The following is a 17,462-nucleotide window of genomic DNA, read 5'->3' on the forward strand; positions in this document are numbered from 1 at the left end:
GCCATGCGTTCTCCAGAATGTCTGGTTCAAGGTCAGCAGCCACACTATCTGGGTTTTCTGGGTGCTACACATGTTTCTCTCAAACTAACAACGTATGGGCCAAGGTTTGACAAATTATCAGCATGCATACAACATCAAAAATCATGTTGTGCATAAGCATGCCAAGTTGAGTATCCCTTATCAAAAATACATGCATATAATGATTTTAAAAGTTTGTATAAATTACCTGGCTTGTATCACTTTAATATTTGTTTCCATTTACTAGAGTCAATGGTTATTTTTCAATAAAAAGTGTTTGTATCATTGAAAGTTCTGTTATGTTTTGAAGAAAAAAGGTGATTAATTCAGACATCTGTATGAGTTGTTTTTTCTAAACTAAAAATCAGTATTCAGATTTAATTGCAGTGTTGGCACTTCAAAAGAAATAATTTGGTTTTCTGTCACCGTTTGGACACTCTGGCTCAAAAAGGTTAGCCATCACTGTCCTAAGGGATCTTAATGTCTGTAATCTCTTCCTACAATTTCTCTTCTTGTTTCTAAATGGTACCCCCAGGTTCTTACCTCCATCTTTCTTTCTCTACTTGCTTCTGTTTATGGCCCACCTTATTTCAGCCTTCTCAGTCCTCCATGAATCCCATATTTGGCTTCAAAAACTGCATATTGTTTGTGCAACCTTCCCCTCTCCCTTTTGTTTGCTTGTTTTCTTTCTCTTGCTCCTGGAAAGCTGCATTTTGCTCACCCCATCTGTCGGTATGAAATGCTCAGGTCATAGCAGATACACTGGAGTAGAGCATCACTCCTCCCTTTGACTGCTCAACCTTGGAATACAGGCTCCTGTGGGCTTCCTTGCTTATATTGGCTCCATACTCTTAGCAGCCCCATAAAGGGAAGTAGGGAAAGGCTGCTGACTGGTGAATAGCTTCTTGTTTAGCTCTTAGGTTACACCTTAAACCAATTGTGCTTTCTGTTGTTTCTTGCCTAGTTCTTTCAATGCAAATCCATACTGCTGAACTGTATACCAGCTAGATGATGTGCCTGTCTATTTATTCTTAACCTCTCTATCTGCTTTTACTTATTTCCTATGGGTATGCCTCTCAGGCACAGGCTCACATCAAGACAAAGAGTCAGATCCTGTACTCTGAGTTGCAGATGAAGACAACAAAAAAGCTATTAAGATTCTACATCATGGATGCAATAAGCTCACAGTAATAAGTGAAACAGAAAAGCTGGTTTGCCCCAGGAGGCATTAGCTGTAACAGCAATCATTCAACTAGCAATGCCTCTTGCAACCCTCCAAAATTGCTCTGGTCAGGTATTTGAATAAATATGTATTGGGCTTATGGCATGCAAGATAGTGTTCAGGACAAAGTAATGCTTCCTTTCTACAATATTTAGACAGAATTATAATGGTGGAGAATTATATAGAATAATTCAGCAGCATACTTGAATAATCATGTTAAAAGCCCAGCAATCTTGCTGCCAAAAATATCTGTTAAAGAAAGCTTCCAGCACAAACCATACCGCATTGATTAAGTCAAGCAACAAGCTCCAGAAAGTACAGTTTGTCCAAAATAATTCATTAACCTTTGTGCCCTTTGTTTAAACTATCCTAGTTTTTTGCAAGAGGATTCATAAGGTAATTTCCCTTTCCCATTATTAATCAGTTTCCCTTTCTAAAAAATAAAGAGTCGGAATAACATGGAAGAACTTCATTCTGAAATATATCAGATGCACAAGGAGGGAAGAGTTCTGATGCTACACGCAAGAGATCTAGCCAGTCAAATCCCAATGGAAAGCTGACAATTGAGCAGGAAAGTAACTACCCCCCTTGGTATTCTAGTAGTCAGATATCTCTAAACATGGTGGCTCCACCTGCCTATCTCAATAGATTTTGACAGACCTATTCTCTATCACTGTGTCTTTTTCAAGGCATTTTAAGTTAGTACGATCAGTGCATCTTGTACTTGTGAATTACAAAGCACACAATGCATTGTATGAAGCAGCACTTGCATCTCTTCTGAACAAACTGCCAATGTGTTTCATGGGATGATCTCAAGATTTAATGGTATCAGAGGGAACATGCTATCTCTCCATGGACTAGTACAGCAGTTGAAAAGACATAATACTTTCCTCAACAGTTAATGGGAATGAAAATCTAATTTTCCTTTAAGATTAGCATATTTTAGCATACTATGTTGCCATTATATTAATAATCAAAGATAAAGTTAGAAATTATAGGACTGATAGAGAAAATGGCACATAATACTTTGACACTCCTACTTTGTCACCTTTATAAGGTTTTGGGGAAAATGATGTTTAACTATCTAATGGAGGTAGTGCAATCACTCCTTATCCTGCAACAGGCTGGCTTTAGACCTGGAAAGAATTGCAATGCACAAATCCTACATGACACAGCATATTGAGGACAGCATTGAAAGTAGGAAAACCATGGGGAGAGGGTAGCTTTTGACCTCTCAGCTGCTTATCACACTGTTGATTGTCAAGTATCATTGCAAAAATTCTACAATCTAACCAAGGATCATAAACTAACTAAAGTAAGAGCAACTCTTTTGCAAAATCACAAATTTTTCATTAATTTTCAAGAACAATGCAGCCAATGGGGGACTCAAAAGAACAGGCTACTACAAAGGACTACACTGGCTCCTATTTCATTTAACATCCACACTAATAATCAACAATTTTTTCAAAGCACCTGGTTTTATTATGTTGACGAGCTCACATTTGCTACTCAGTTGGATAGTTTTCAGATGATAGTTTTGTTCTAATGCATCTCTTAACAGGTGCATCAGAAGAACATGGTGCACATGAAAGAAACCAACTCAAACTCAACCCTGCCAGGACTCAAATACGCGCCTTTCATCTGAGAAACATGCAAGTATCTCAGAAACGTCGGGTTACCTGGAAGGGCATCCAACTAGATCATTGGATTGTTCACTCATCTATAAGAAACACTGCCAAAACACTAAGCAAAAGGTGTCCACAATGCCCAATATTCTTCAAAAGCTATCAAGAAGCAGTTAGGACACACAATTAGAAACAATGAGAAGTACAGCCTTGGTCCAATGCTACCTTGCAGGCAAATTTCCCAGCCTGGTATGGTATAGTTCAGCAAAACAGGTGAGACTTAGTATTCAATGCAAATGGTAAAATCATTACTGAATGCCTGAAACCAATCCCCCTACTAATGAAATTAATTACCTACCAGGCAAAGACACAGTGACACCTGAAGGGAGATAGCAACTAGTAGTGAAAGACTCAAAGTATCTACATAAAACATGCATCCATTATTTGGCTACCATCTCATCCCTCCTAAGGAAATCAAGGGAAGTTTTTTTTTCAGAGCATTTGTGAATCCTGAAGAAACAGGAAAGAATGACAGGACTATAATATGGAAAGAAAGAAAGAACTACCCAGCTGTTAAAATGGTGGAACCCTAGGACAGTTGAGCCCCTCTTCACAAAGAGAGCTCAGTTACCTGGTAGTCACTTAAGAGGCTATGGGCTGTAGTTGGTAGTTTCAAGGTAAACCTAAGAAAACTGAGTTTTGCCAGCAATACAGTTCTTTGAGAGTTTGAAGAAGAATGAGCAATTTCACACCTTTGTCAGGCTAACCTACAAATCTTAATATATACCCAAGGTGGGATTTTTGGATTTCTTGGACTGCAACTTCCATAATTCTCCATTCTGAAAGTTCTACCTGACAGATACCTTACAGACTCCAGTTCCTAATATGTCTTGTATCAGCAACCATTCTCTATACATTTTCTCCACACATGCTTATTTTCTACATTTTTATCACATCCCTTTTGCTCCCTTTGTATCATCAGAAGGCTTTTGAATACATACTCTTCTACGAAGAGAACACAGAATATTAATTATCAGCTTTAGACTCTTAAAAAGTACAGAGCAACATCTACTAAAATTATCCTTTTCATGGTTTAAATGCTTTAATTGGATGTACCTTTTAAATTCTAGACTTTCATATTCTATTAATGCCACTCAAATAACAATACCACTTATTTTGGTTATGTAGCTTATATACTTACTAGAAGCAGTATCTTTCCATAGGCCAGGCTCCTCAACTTTTTTCTTAATACTTTGAACATTAAAAGATGCACATTTGTATCTGATTCATGCCTTCAAATAAAGCTATGGCCGTGAAAAGGGAGAGGGCACTATTTCATTGCTCGGTTTGTAGGGACAAAACCAACCCCACTCAGATTTGTTCCAAGGGTATATGGAAGCAAATAACGCAGCCCTTCTATGAGACTGTCATCCACACTCTGTTGAGCAATGTCCCCAAATTCATTTCCTTCATTTACCATGTATTTATGAGGTTCTTTTCTGTAAACAAAAACAAAATGTCTTGGATAGATAAATATATTAAAATAAATCTCAGGCTTTAAAAAAAAGAATGCTTTTCTGTCCTAGCCAGCAACATAATTTAATTTTTAAGACAAAATTGATTTTTTTTTTTAAAAAAAAGGCAAATTTAAGTCCCTATACATAGTTTTATTTTTGAAGCAAGGGGCTTGGGTTAAACAAAAAATGCAAACAAATTTCTTCCACCCCAACCTTTTGAAGCACTTGATTGTCTTAGTCAATGCAAAGTGTTGGGATATATATATCCCAACAAAAAAAAAATCCCCCCCCCCTTTTTTTTGCTCAAAGATGACTCCACTGAAGTTAATGAAATCATGCACATGGTTTCGCTTTGGAACATTTTATTTCCCAGAGATACATTGGGGTGTGGCATGGGACAGTAAAGCATTCTTGTTAGGTCCTTTATGTCTAATCTGAAAGGATTAAGGCAAAAAAAAGTATTTGAGGATTCCACTTGTAAATTCTACTTCCATAATAACAGCATTCAAAAATGTTTAGCAGTCAGGTGGGCCACTAAAGAAAAAACATATTAAAATAATTGTTGAAGCAGCCAGACCTTACTCTTTGTTCTTATAAGCAGAGCTAGTGGCACAAGTCAGTGGCTATCTACAGAGAAGTCCCTGCTTTATTCCATTACCTCAGACTCTAAGAAACAGAATAATCAACTTGGATCTAAAAACTGAAGGTGCCTGTTTGAGAAAAAGTGCTCTCTGAGATTTGCATGTCTTAAGCCATGTAGGGCTATGTGTAGAAAACTTTTTTTTTCTCTCTCTCTCTCTTTTTCTGCGCATTTATGTTTGTTTGTTTGTTTATAATTACATTTTTATCCCGCCCAACTAATGGCAAGGCCATTACTCTGGCAGCACACAAAGGACATAATATAAACATACAGAAGCAATAAAAAATTAACATAAAACAACATACAAAAAACATCTAAAAGTTAGTATCACTAATACTAAAAACAACTCAAAGAAAAAAATTAAATACAGAATATAATAATCATAAGCAGCTGACAACAGCAAGTTCACAGGCACAAGAGAGAGAGGGAAAAAACCTGATTACTGGAGAAAGAATTAGTCTGGGGTAAAGCCATAAAAGGCTTGTGAAAACAGCCAGGTTTTAATCTGTCCCCCTAAAACCAAGGAGGGATGGGGCTAACCGCACCCTCAGATGGGAGTGTAGACCATGCGTGGTCTTAGTCTGTGTAGTCTAGTTTGATCTTCCCAGCGTTTCAGATGTCTCTTAGACTATTTGCATAAGTTGAACTGGATATGTAAATTAACTGAGATCCATGAAATTCTATGCCAAAATACATGAAACTGTGAAGATAAAGACATGTTCTGCGCTATAGAGTGAAATCTTAGCTAGCCTTTGCGATACGAAGTTCACGAAATTCTGTCTACAGTGTTTTAGAAAGAATCCGCTTTCTATAAAAACAAACTGGAGTCCATTATTACAGTTTTAAAGCCAAGTGACAAAACAAAAACATTTTTTAAAAATTGCTTCAATACACTCTGGAGACCAAGTACTGTATTTGTATAAAGTAATTGTGATATAAAAACAATAATAAAAAAGTTTATATACTTCCCAGATGACCACTACATTGCTCGCTTTCCTTTCCATTTAAATCTAATAATTTTTAAACAGTACTCAATGAAATAGATAAATGAATGAAATATATATGCTATTTTATACCAAGTAAGACACCATTTCATTTAGCTTATTCTCCTCTTCTCTGATTGACAGTGTCACTCGAGTTCCAAATACAGGTCTTTCAACCAGCTGTACTTGGAGGTGCCAAGGACTGAACCTGAGACCTTTGTATGTAAAGCATATACTCTAGCAATGAAATACAGGCCTTCCTCAAACATAAGAAATTATCACCTTACCTGCAATTACTAAATTGTGGCCCTGTGTCTTCTGTCTTTCACTGCGTGTTTTCCCGATAATAAGACAGTGTCTTATATTAATTTTTGCTCCAAAAATGCATTAGGACTTATTTTCAGGAGATGTTTTATTTTTTTCATGTACAACAATCTACATTTATTCAAATACAGTCATGTCATGTCATCTTCCTCTGGTTGCTGCACAATGGTGGAGGACGGGGTTTCATTCAACTGGAGCTTATTTTGGGGGTAGGGGAAGGGCTTATATTATGAGCACCCTGAAAAATCATTATTGGGCTTATTTTCCAGTTAGGTCTTATTTTCGGGTAAACAGGGTAGTAAAACAGTATCAGGACCACAGTTGCTGATGTTTTTTACTAGCTTGAAGCTGATTTTTAATTACCTTTATATCTCCCAGTTACCTCATGGCTATGTAAACACGGAAGCCCATAATATTATGTAGTTTTTATCATCATCATCATCATCATCTCATCTCGTTTTTAAATCCTGAATTACCATATTTTTTGCTCCATAAGACGCACTTCCCCCCCAATAGTGGGGGAGAAAGTATGTGCGTCTTATGGAACAAATATAGTAAAAAAGGGTTCAACCACCACCATCCAGAAGCCTTCCACTGCCATGCTGGGAGGCCTCTGAACTGGCACCAGAGACTGCTTGCTGTTTGGACCTCACCATTCTCCACTATTAGCTTTCCAGGATCTGCTTCCTGGAGCCCACCTGGAAAACCAGCAAGGCCAACAGGCCTATGGCAACAGGCAGTGAAAACAGCCAAGGATCAAAGGGGAAAGAGTGATTCTAGAAAGGCCAGGGGAAGCCACAAACACAGTCCCGCACTTAGGCAATTGGTTTTCCCACATTTGGGGAAATCACAGGGATCAGCACATCCAAAGTGCAATAGATGAACGTCACCCTGGGAAAACCACTTTGATGATCATGGTATCTCCCCTGCCAAGTATGAGTTGGAATGGCCCCTGCAACTCCTGCCCCCTTCTGTGCCCTGTCCCCCAAAGGCATGGTGACCCCCTGGCTGCACCTCCTGATCAGAACAGGGCTGCACAGCCCCAGTCCCGAAAGAGGCCAAAAGAGCTACTCAGTGTTTTGGGGTGCCCCACAGGGGCTGGGTGTTCCTCCCACAATCCTCCAGTGCACAGATATTAGCATACCTAATATGCGGGGGGCAGGGAAGGTGAGGAAATTCAAACTTTCAGTTAGTGAAGAGACTGCTTGACTGCTTCCTTGCTAGTCCAAGCAGTTAGAGAGCTGGGAGAGAGACCTGGGACTGCCTGTTATTGTCGTTTTAAAATGTAAAATTTAGTTTAAAAGCTGTTTGTTTGGGGTTAGTGCTTTGGTGAAAAGGTGCTCCATTTGAGTTGAAACCTGCTTGTGTAGAAACATGCATACCAGTACTTGCTTTAAAAGCTGCCTGGGAAGCCATTCAGACCAGCACCGATCAGCTGTTAGGTGGGGAGAGGGGAGGGGAAAGGAGCAGGAGCAGGAGGGAAGAAGAGCACAAAATGGCTGCCGTCTGCTGGCTGCCTGCTGGCTTTTAGCTGTTTGGGGCTCTTTTTTGGCTGTTACCAATGCACTGTGAAGAGCCAGGCTCAGTCTACAGTACCTCCCCCCCCATAAAAATGCATTAATGCATTTTTATGGGGGGGGGGAAGGTCAGAAACTTTTTAAAAAACTTAAAAGAAAGTCACTTAATGGATTAATTAATTTTCAATACATTTCTATGGGAATTTTGATTCAACTTGCAAACTTTTCAACTAGTTCTGGGCATCTAATAGAGAATGTATTTCCAAAGGGTGTTGCAACAAGGAAACTAACTGTGCCTTGTGACGTCTAACTGAATTACAGTACCTGCTTCCTGATTTCAGCTACTATAGTTTGTATTCAGGTTTTTTTTTGCTCATCAAGAACATTGTTCATGGCTTTGTGTGGCCTAACCTGTTGTGCCTTGCATGCTATAAACGTTTAATTGTGTCAGAAAATGGAGATTTGGTCTTATGCTGAGCATGTGCTACTGCTGGTGAATGGGATCAGGTTAAGCTTTGTGTTGCTGTTATTTTGCATAACCTAAAGTAAATAAGGAAAATCAGCTGTTAAATAGTTTAATTCCACTATTTATCCTCCACACAACTAAAAGGGACCTCTCAATGCAGTGCCGAATCAGACAAACCATTTCTAACTTAATATAGGCTTGAGCTGTAGCTGGGCAGAGTTGCACAACAACTGTCTCATCTGTCATTGAGACATTTCTATATGCATGGGAAGGAGGTGGATGAAAGGAAATGTAAAATATAGGTAGAGTGGTATAGGCCTTATCACTGGCTGATAATGGTCTAGATGTACTTGAATTAAATTTATGGTACACAAATTTATGGTACATAAACTAGAGTACACAAAGCTTTAAGTCTCTCCATTTGTTAATGACAGTGGTGATGGTTTTTAATGCCACTGTTGACTGCTGTTCACTTTACATGGTTCAAATGTTATTCTGTTATAGTTTATTAAATATTTTATTACACTATTTGGTTCAGAATATATTTTCCCTGTTTTCCTCCTCTAAAAATTATGTGCGTCTTAAGGTCAGGTGCGTCTTATGGAGCAAAAAATACGGTAATTAAAAGCATGCAATTTAAAACTCAAAAACTATATTTCCAATCTCAACATTTTTAAAGCCATGAACTAGATTTTTAAAAGGCTTCCTCCTATCTAGCTTCTGACAATAACTTCTTTGTTTTCTACATGCTCAGAAAACCTACCAGAGACAAAAATGATTTCCTGTAACAAGATAGGAGCATGTTTTGTGCGTGACATGGGAATGATTGGTATCATTACAGCTCTCTGATATTTTCTTTCAGCTTTCCTTAGTCACACAAATGCATATCTCAAACAACAGTGAAGTGCCATCTAATTTGCTTTGTTTTAGTGAGAATAATATTCTACTGTTTATATACTGGTAACAGCAAATACTATGAATCTTTATAGAGGCCTTTATCTCTGAAGTCAACAGAAATAACAAGTTGCCATAGTGCATCTTCTTGCATGTGAAAAAAAGAAGTCAGTCCACTGATGGATGGGAGTGATCCATGGATATTTATTAGACAAAAACAAAGCAACAGACCTCTCAGTGGCTGGTACTTTAAGTACTCCTGCGTAGGATTGGAACAGCTACTTTCTTAGACTACAACTCCAAAAATCCTCCAAGCAGCATGACCAGTTGTCATGTTAGCCAGGGGATTCTGGAAACTGTAATCCTCACAAAGCAATTCATCCCAGCTTTACTTCAAGATCTGGAAGATGTTCTGCAAAACCTTGCACTAGTCCAGTCACCAACCTTCTCTGGCACCTGATACAAAATCCAGACTGTAACTATTAATCGCACAAGAAAAGAAAACTAACTGGGAACAAGCACAATTCATGCACAGGGAGAAAATAGGTTTGACTATGTCAAGACTGAAATCCTGCTCCCAACTACAGAGTTAATGTGTCATTAAATACAAAATAGCTTCATGACCTTTCTAACCACACAAGTACAGTATGGGGATAGCTGAGCTATGACAAACACCTAAACCCAAACAATGCTGTTCAGTGTGAGACCGCACAACAACATCTAAATAACAATAAATCACATCAGACTGGAAAAGAAAGATTTGAATTGCTAACACCAAACTGCTGCTCCTTGCCATTTCATAATCAGTTCTTCACACTAAGAATTCCCAAAACACTAGTGCAGTGTGTGTGTGTGTGTGTGTGTGTGTGTGTGTTGAGCTTCTTTAAGAATATCATATAAATTACATCTCTCCTCCTTCTCCTGCCTAGCTGCAGTGTGGAACTTACATTTCTAGCAGATCAGTGGGTGGACCATCAAAGGATGTGTTTTGAAATTTGTTTTCTTCCCACATAGAGGTGGGAGTAATATGTCACAGGCACTGGAATGTATTAGACATCATACTACAGATTTCCCAATTCCAAAGAAAGATTAAGAGTATCATTTCTAGTTCTAGTTCTGAATATCACCATATGCATTTCTGTCTTTAAAAACAAACCTCTGCCACAAACATGTTTAACAAAAAAACTCAGAATTTGCTCATCTCCTAAAGCTACTACTGTGTTTAATCTTTTAAGTTTGATTGGAACCGACATGTTATTAAAGAGGATTTTTAAAAGCCCTATATTTCTGCAACTCAAATCAGTGTGTACGTATTAAACACTGTTTTTAACTCACTCTATAGTACATCTAGCAGTTCAAACAATATTACATGTACCTAATAAATCATAAATAACACCATTTATCCTGTGCTTAGAAAGTACAAAGTCTTTCAGCTATTATGCTATAGTAGCTCCCAGCATTCAACTCTGAATTTTTACTGCTAGGAAAAGAGAAGAATATGTGGCTTACCTGTCACTGTGTTTCTTCAAGTGGTCATCTGTGGCACTCACAGACATGGGTTATCCTGCACTGAGCACCATGTTCTGGAGCCTTCCTATCTGGAGCCAAGAGTTTTAGTGGGCACCACACTCTTTATCACTGTGCATATTCTCTGGTGTATCTCAATTTCCCTCGGCTTAACTCTACCCTGAAGGCAGCAAGACATCGCAGAGGGCAGCAGGTTGGATTGTCTGAGTGCCCCCAGACAATCACACAAAGAAGAATAGTTACAGGTAAGCAACCTATTCTTCTTCATGGTGTCTGTGGTCCTTCACAAATGCAAAAATAGGAAGCATACTTTAGGAGGTGGGTGGGGTGTCATTGAAAGGCCGAAGATAATATGGCACTGCCAAAACTGGCTTCTTCTCTCAATCTTGCCTCAATCCTGTAGTGGGCAATGAAGGTGGATGGCTGAGCCCATGAGCAGCTTGGCAAATATCTCGGGGAAAGATTCCTCCTTCCCTAGATGCCATCATCCTCCACACTACAAATCAAGGTGATCAATGCCTATCTCCAAATATATAAAAAACTATCTCCAAATGGAAAAATAAATAATTAAGTAACAGTTTATTGCTCTTTTATATTTAGGTCTCAGATGTAATCACCTCAGTCTGCCTAATAGCAGGGCCACCCGTGCACAACATGAAACCTGCTTCAATGACAAAAAGGATTCATGTATTTGACAGTATCTGTACTACCCCATTTAATGAATGCTTAATCTATAAAGTATAGCTTTTGGCTTTTATTTCACTAAAATATCATTATCACCAACAACATTAAAATAAACAGAACTCATTATTATTAATGCTGATTTAATTCATACCAGGGAGAGGAGGAGGGGAAAAATTTCTAGAGCCAAGATCCATCCTTCTAGAAAGTAACTTGCTATATGCAACTGGGGCTGATTTGTTTGAAACTGAGTGTCTGGGTTTAGAAAGGAAATGATGAGCAAGGCATACAAATACATGGCTTTCATTATGTCCTTTCCTGATTTGAAATTTGGCATTTACTATCCCTTAGCAAATTTAAGTGGATTCTACTAAGCTGCTTTTATTTAAATGTCTAAATGTATAATTCAGATAGCACAGGCAATAGAAAACAGCCTGCACATTTTGTCCTTAATATAAATACTCAGAACAATAATGCCAAGAGATATATTTACAGCTGACCCAGCTTCTTCAGTTCAGGAAGCAAAATAGATCTCATTTCTGCCCAACTCGAAGGTTAGACATTGTTTTTTTAAAATAAAAACTGCCTGGACATTGGCTTTGGAAAGGTAATGGAGTAGTGGGGCTTGGATGGATATGGTAGCAAAGGGCAAAAGAGAACTTATTACACACAGTAAGAGATATATGGAGTCAAATACTGTACTGACTTTCATTGAACTACAGGTATTCACGAACTGAAGTGACATGAATGTGGTATGAAACAGACCACATTTCATACAGGGCATAGTGGAACTATGGAAGTTATTTTTGCAAGATATAGCAATGAACATCAGTTTGGACAATTTAAAAAAGAGACGAGGCAACTTTATGGACTATAAGGCTACCAATGGCTACTAGTCATAGTTTATTTTCAATGCTATGCTATGCTATGTTACATGTCACCAAGTGGATTCCAACTTAAAGTGACCCAAATAGAGTTCCTGAGGTTTATGATATATTTAAGGAACAACTTTATCAGTTCCACATATCCCATGACTTGCCAAGGCCTAGAAGGGATTTGAATCCGGGTCTCTAGAATCCTAGTCCACTACTCAGTCCTCCCTACACCACTGGTTCGCCAACTGAGTTAATTTAGTTAGTAGGTGATCACATGTTAAAACTGTTCTTTAATCAAAAAGATTCCAGAGTAGCCTCAGTAGCTAGGTAATGCTTCCAGCATCAGAGTCAGTATGTCTCTTACTAATACCAGTTGCTGTGGAACAAACAATGAGAGGGTGCTATTGTGTTTGTGGCCTGCCTGTAGATATCTTCTTGGCTATGGTTGGAGAAAATAATAGACAGAATTAATGGCATACTCATTCCAGGAAGATTATATTGCCCATTTCTCTCTTGTTCTGGTTTCTGAAACTGGCATAGTTGCACTGGCTTTTTCATTATTAATGCTGATCTCCAGTTTTATCACAACAAAGGTATTTTCTTCTCCTTTTTCTGTTTTCTAGTCAATGGTTTGATACATTAATTTTATTTTATTAGTGTTCATTTTAACAACATATTGCCTAAGTATTTAATGAGCAGAGAGGTGATTTATAACTATCTCAAATAAACAAGCAATAAATAAGTTTTTCAACGCTCCTCCTTATCTCTTGCAAATAAGGCTGTGATTACACTGGCCCTTTTAGAGCAATCCTCACACCCAAACAGTAAATTGACCTCTAGCAACTCTATTTAGTCTGGTTCCCTGCCCTCTCAATTTCTGGTATCATGAAGTGGCTTAATAAAGAGCCACTTCAGATATTGGCAAACTGAACACTTCCCTGCTCCTTTTAAAAAATGTAAATCAAAGTAATTCAGTGCATTAGTGATGGTCTACCAAAAGCAAAAAAAAAAACACCTTTTAAAAATGTGCTGCTTATATACCACCCCATGTGCTTAAAAGCACTCTCTGGACAGTTTACAATTTTAATTATGCAGGCTACATATCCCACACACACAGCACTGGGTACTCAATTTACCAACCTCAGAAGGGTGGAAAGCTGAGTCAATCCTGAGCTGGCTACCTGAGACCATCAGGATCAAACTCAAGTCATGAGCAGAGTGTTGACTACAGAACTGCAGTTAACTGCAGAGAAACAAGGGGAGATTAGTCTACTTCAATATAGCAATACTGCAACATTTCATAAGTTTTCCACAAGTACCAGAGGTTTAGTTCTCATATAGATAAGGTTGTAAGTCCTCAAGAGGTCTAGACTGTATTTCTTGAGATATGCTTATCCATAGATACATATACAGTGGTGCCTTGCTTGATGACGTTAATCTGTTCCAGCGAAATCACTGTAGAGTGAAATCATCATCAAGCAAAATAAAAAAGCCCACTGAAATGCATTGAAAACCATTCAATGTGTTCCAATGGGTGAAATACCTGATCGTCCAGCGAAGATCCTCCATAGGGCGGCCATTTTCGGGTGCCTGTAAAGCGAAGAATCCGTCCCTAACACAGCAAGGAGCCATTTTGCACAGCGGGTGGCCAGTTTGAAACCTGACAATTAGCCGTTTTCTGATCGTCGTAAAGCGAAAAATCGGTTCCCGAAGCAGGGAACCGATCATCGTAAAGCGTTTTTCCCACTGAAACATCATTTTGCGATCACAAAAACCTAATCATCAAGCAGATTCGTCGTTTAACGAGGTAATTGTTAAGCGAGACACCACTGTATCATGCAAGACTACCTTACCATGCCCCAAGAAGAATAATAAAAAAGAAGGTGCATTAAACCACATCATCAAAGCAATTCTAGCACTCTTCATGTGTCCACCAGGTCTTTTGTAAAGTGACTGAATCTTAATTGCTCACTCAAGATTAATCCAGTGCAAAATACTCCACATTACAACAGAGAAAATTCACCAAAACAAAAAAGAATCAAACAAAAATTCCTCCAGCTATTGTAAGGACTGCTGCTTAAGCTCATATTAAAGGATAGAAGTATTTTTAATCAGCCACCAAAAAAGTAGATATTAAAAACTCCAGTATAAGGTTGAGCACAAACTATTTAGATAGTCACCAGGGTTACAAGGTTCATAACATGATTCAATAGCTAACGAGGCATAAAAGCTCAAAGTGAGTCCAGCCTAGCAATTTTTCTAGGATAAGAATCTCCTCTCAGAAACTCCTTCAGGTATTTGTCAAGGATAGACAACTTGTGTCCCTCCAGATGCTGTTTGACTACACCTCCTTTTCCCTCTCACCTTCTACTGTGCTCCTTATGGCTGATAGGAATTGTAATCTGAGAACATCTGGAGTGTCCCACATTCTTTGCTCACACACCAAAATGCCTCATTGCACAGCAGGCTTCATAGTGAGATTTTCATTATACAAAGATAATGCACATATCCACTTTCTCTTTTAGCCATAAAAAAAAGAAAAAGAAGAAAAAGAGAAAAAGAATTGGATTAAACACAATGTAACCAATTCACTTTAACCATGGGGGGGGGGGCTGTGACAGAGACAAACAAATCTTTAATTAAAGTGCAAGAGAATGATAGCAAAGCAGGATAAATACCTCTCTGCAGCTTCCAAAAGGAAATTGCTTCTGAGGGTGGGCAACAGGAGGAGAAAGCAAGCTCTCAAATCAGTTAGGAAAATCAAGACCTCTGTAACAAAAGTTAGTACACTATCTAAACAGAATCCAAGTTTAGCTCAACTGTTGGTTCAAAAAATTGAGCTAGTGACATGAAATATTTGAACTCTCTCTCACACACAAATTGAAACAGAAGAGTTTTGCATAAAATTTTCATTTCTCTCCTTTTTGACATAATTCTTTTACATATGACAATGTTAAATGATGAGATATCGTAAAGGTCTTAAATGAAACTATCGGAATTGATTGTGCTTTTTTTATTTGTGTGTGTAGGGATCTGTTTCAAGCATAAGGTACTAGAGTAAGACTAGATAGTTCAGTGCTTTAAGTATCTGGCTGCAGAGCCAGAGGGTGGGAGTTCGATTCCCCGCTGTGCCTTGACAGAGGCTGAACTCCATGATTCACAGGGGCCCTTCCCACTCTGCAGTTCTAAGATTAAAATTATAACATCTTTATTCTGCAAACTCCAAGACTACAGGAATTTGGAAAAAGAATGGTGAATTAAAGGGAACCATTATCATTAAACTAGTTCCTTTTCATTGCTTTTCCACTTTGCTTCCACCTCAGGCCAGTCAATATTTTGCTGCTGTTTTAACACACATGAATTTGTAGAATAGGAAATAAAAAAAAAAAAAACTACGGTTTCCTGTACTATGCCATCTGACTTAGGCGATAATGATAATAGCAAGATGGTCAAGAAATCTATCATATGTTTAAGAAATTGAATAACACAGAAGATAAAGATCAGGGGGAGGGAAAGAATTCTCTCTGCACTTAAAAGAGAGAGAATGCAGGCGCAAAACTGTAAAGTTGTTTTCTTAGAAGACAATTTTTAATCATGGAAGAAACATTCATAATATCAGCTTTCAATGAAAGATGAGATACAGAAAGTTTCAAACAAGAGATGTATTGATTTGCCATGAGAACTTGGTGATCTTTTATTCCAATTTTATGCACTTTAGCTAGTGGAGTTTTAAAATTTGCCACTTACCAAGATTATCAATATGCAGGAATTATAAACTTGTTTGCACACTATCTGATACAAAGAATATCACTTCTTGGTTTATCAGAGCTGGCTACTGGAAAATTCTGGGCATAAAATTATGGCCTTTTTCACTATTTGCTCATGTGTACACAAAAAAATAGACAGAAATCTCTGTTCTGAAGTAAAATACATTATATACACTGCATAAATAACTTCCACTTGTTATTCTGTGCAGTATGACATATGGCAAAAGAAAAAGCAAGTTATTTATTACAGAAGCAGTGTTATCAGGTATCATTTTCTGAGACAATAAAATGCTTTATTATATTTAAGCAATTATATATAATAAAAGTATCTTCCTGCATGCTATAATGATTAATCAGTTTTGAAATGAGATTTGTAACAGTTAAGGCATTTTTAAGGGAATCTTTTTTTTTAAAAACATGGAATCTCTAAATGCAGTTCAGATTGGAATTTTTTTCCTGTGGATTACTTCCACTTCTTTGGCCAAAATCCTCTTGTGCAGTTACACTGGCTGAACGGAAATGACATAACTCATGGCAGCAGGCTGCTGCTCATTAACAGGTCCTTGCTTGGATCCCTGCTTCTGCAATTAGGAATCCTAGTGAGGACTCGTTAATTAGTGACAATTTGGCCCTGCATAATTTTCTTTCTAATGGGATACATATACAAGAGGATTTGGGGCTTTAACTCAAGACAAAGAATGCAGGGAAACCTATCCTTGAAAATGTTAATAGCAAGAATGCTGCCTCAATTCTTGCTGAAACTCTAGTTACTTCTGAGGAAGGGGAGAAACCACACATAGATAAATACACATGCCCAGCAACCCCAACCTACTATTTAAGAGGCCTTTAAAACATTACTGTACCCACATGAGAGCAGCTCCACTATAACTTGAATAATGTTTACCTAAGAGTGAGAAGCAGCAGCCCACATAAATCTTTCCCACGGAACTGGCACTCTTCTGCCAGAGATAGTGATATCATGGTCAAGAGTCACATAGTCATCGCCCACATTTATGGGTGGGCCTTAATTATTTATTTACTTCCTTATTAAATTTAATAATAATTTAAACACCCTAGCCACGTGGGAGCTGCACACAGAAATATAGTTTCCATGGAAACAGAATAACTTTTAAGAGCCCCCTCAAGAGCCAGATAAAGTGCATGCTACGCCTTTCTAAGCTGTTGAATAAATGACCTGCTCTGAATATCCTAGGAGAAGACTATGTCATAGCACCCTCCCCCAGCTCCAAATGACAAGGTTACATGGGTGTTGTGGGTTTTTTGGGCTCTTTGGCCGTGTTCTGAAGGTTGTTCTTCCTAATGTTTCGCCAGTCTCTGTGGCCGGCATCTTCAGAGGAGAGCACTCTGACAAGATTACATCTGATAATGTGTCATTCCCGTTGCAA

The 17,462-nt window shown here is 38.2% G+C and overlaps 1 protein-coding gene and 1 pseudogene across 4 annotated transcripts in view; both read right to left on the reverse strand.

The window, feature by feature from the left end:
- Positions 1–17,462, reverse strand: part of PSD3 (pleckstrin and Sec7 domain containing 3) — a 206,900-nt gene that overhangs the window by 77,175 nt on the left and 112,263 nt on the right. The gene's annotated exons all lie outside the window — the stretch shown is intronic.
- On the reverse strand, positions 7,116–7,270 carry LOC140705072 (U1 spliceosomal RNA; annotated as a pseudogene).

This window comes from Pogona vitticeps, chromosome 2 (assembly GCF_051106095.1).
Source record: "Pogona vitticeps strain Pit_001003342236 chromosome 2, PviZW2.1, whole genome shotgun sequence".
NCBI classification, from domain to species: Eukaryota; Metazoa; Chordata; class Lepidosauria; order Squamata; family Agamidae; genus Pogona; species Pogona vitticeps.